The sequence below is a fragment of the Penaeus japonicus genome, unplaced genomic scaffold, assembly GCF_977035675.1.
Source record: "Penaeus japonicus unplaced genomic scaffold, GWHDUDI00000001_assembly GWHDUDI00000036, whole genome shotgun sequence".
NCBI lineage: Eukaryota > Metazoa > Arthropoda > Malacostraca > Decapoda > Penaeidae > Penaeus > Penaeus japonicus.
The window spans coordinates 5,030,645-5,033,144 of NW_028234438.1; positions in this window are offsets into that span (position 1 = coordinate 5,030,645).

Below are 2,500 nucleotides of genomic sequence, written 5' to 3' on the forward strand. Positions count from 1 at the left end.
ATATATATATATATATATATATATATATATATAAACATATAAAGAAACATACATGCAGATAACCAAACCACATAAAACAAGCAAAGAAATCACCAGCCACACTTCGAAGCAGAGACAGACGCGAGGAGCCGAAGTGGAAGTGGGCAGGGGAAAGGTAGGGGAATTGACAGGGGCAGGGGCAGGGGCAGGGGCAGGGGTAGGGGTAGGGGTAGGGGCAGGGGAAGGGGAAGGGGAAAGGGGCTGGGGGAAGGGCAGGGGTAGTGGCTAGGACAGGGACAATGGACAGTTTACAGGGGACAGGAACAGGGGAGGGGCAAGGACAGGGACAGGGGACAGGGGACAGGGGACAAAGACAGAGACAGGGACAGGAGCAGAGACAGAGACAAGGACAGGGACAGGTACAGAGGCAGAGATAGAGACAGGGGCAGAGACAGGTACAGGGACAGAGATAGAGACAGGGATAGGGACAGAGCAGAGACAGAGAAATAGACAGGGACAGAGGCAGAGTAGAGACAGAGACAGGGACAGGGACAGGGACAGGGACAGGGGGAAGAGACAGGGACAGGGACAGGGGAAGGTGAAACGACAGGGGGCAAGGGAAGGAGAGAGGGCAGGGGACAGGGGAAGGGAGCCACTCTCGCCGACGTCTTCAAGGAAACAAACCAGGAGACTCTGACGTCGCCCCTTCGTCATGAGGAATAATGTTTATTAAGGATGGTGGTGATTGTCATTAGCAATGTGACTTTTGATAATGACGGATAGTTAGTAAATGGTAATTTATAATCAATTTTGAATTAGTAATGGATTTTGATATCTTTGTTTTGGTGATTGTGTGTGGTGATGGTGACGGTGATCTGATGGTGATGATAGTGTTATTGATTGTGTTAATGAAGATTATGATGTTAATCATGATGACGATATCAAATGTTACTTGTACTTAAAACAAAGGGTTAGAAGGATTTTAATGATGGCATCAATAATAGGTATCATAATCATTGGTCATATCATTACCATCATCATCATCATCACAATCACTATTGCACTCGTTATAGAGAACATTAATGTCAATATTGTGTTTATATAATTATTTTCAAATTTGTCATCAATATTTTATACATTTGTTTTATCATTCGGAGTCTTACGATTACTGTTATCATTATCATTATTGTTGTTCTCTCATAATCATCATCATCATAATTCTTATCGCTATCATTATTTGATGGCTATTAACACCATTATCATCATCAACATCCTCATTATTCCCATTACTATTACTATTATTGTTATTATTATCAGCATCCTTGTTATCAAAATCATCCTTATAATAACCATAATTACCATCATCACCATTATCATCATTATGACAATCAATATCACCATTCATATAATCATGGTTATCATCACTATCAATATCAAAATTTGCAATCATGTCGTGCTGCATGATACTGCATAATCAACATCTCAGCGCCATCATCATGCAATTGATAATCATGTTATCAAGGACGCTATAAATATCATATTTGCCTAACTTGCCATCCTGTTTTTTATCAGTGACATAATTAAATTTATCATTCTTATCTTATCTATCTAAAATTGCAACATAATCATGCAAGAAACAGGATCAATTAAGAAATGGTTCCCGGTTTTATCCTCTGGTGCTTATCTATTTTATTTGTTTCTTTGTTTCTTTATTTATCTTTTTGTTTGTTTGTTTGTTCCATGTCATCAAATAAGAAGAAGAAGGAGTTGCAGAAGGGAAAAGAAGAATAAGAAGGCGGAGGAGGAAAAGAAGGGGGAAGAGAAGGAAAAGGAGAAGGGGAAGAATTAGAAGAAGAAGAGAAAGAAGAAGGAGGAGGAGGAGGAAAAAAAAGAGGAAGAAGAGATGGACAAAGAAGAGAACATGAAGATGAAAATATGATGATGATAATAATAAAGAAGATGATAGGGCTGAAGTAGATGGAGAATCAGGAAGAGGAATGATGTTAAAAGGAAAAGAATAAGAAGAGTAAAGTAAGGTAAAGTAAGAAGAAGCATAGGACGAAAGAAGAAAGCAGAGAAGAAAAAGAAGACAGGAGAAGAAAGAAGAAAAATGAAAGAAATATAGAAAGAAAGAAGACAAGAAAAAAAAAGAAAAAAACACAAAGAGAAAAACAAAGAAAACGAAAACAGAAACACACACACACACGAAACAAGAAGACCCCCCCCCAAAAAAAAAAAAAAAAAAGAGAGAGAAAAAAACAACACACCCCAAAAAACAAAAAAACAAAGAAAGGCTTCACGTCAACAAAACTCCCTCTCTGAGAGGGTGTCACCACATCCTCATATGATATACAGTGTGTAGCATTCTCGTACATCATGTTATGGGTGGCCGAGCAGTGTGACTCGAGACACATTCGAGATAGGTTCCTGTTTGCCTCCGTGCCTTGCCTTGCTTCCTCTATCGCCTCCTGGCTTGAATATCTGATGGTTGATTATCTCTTAGGAGGTGATGTAAGAGGGA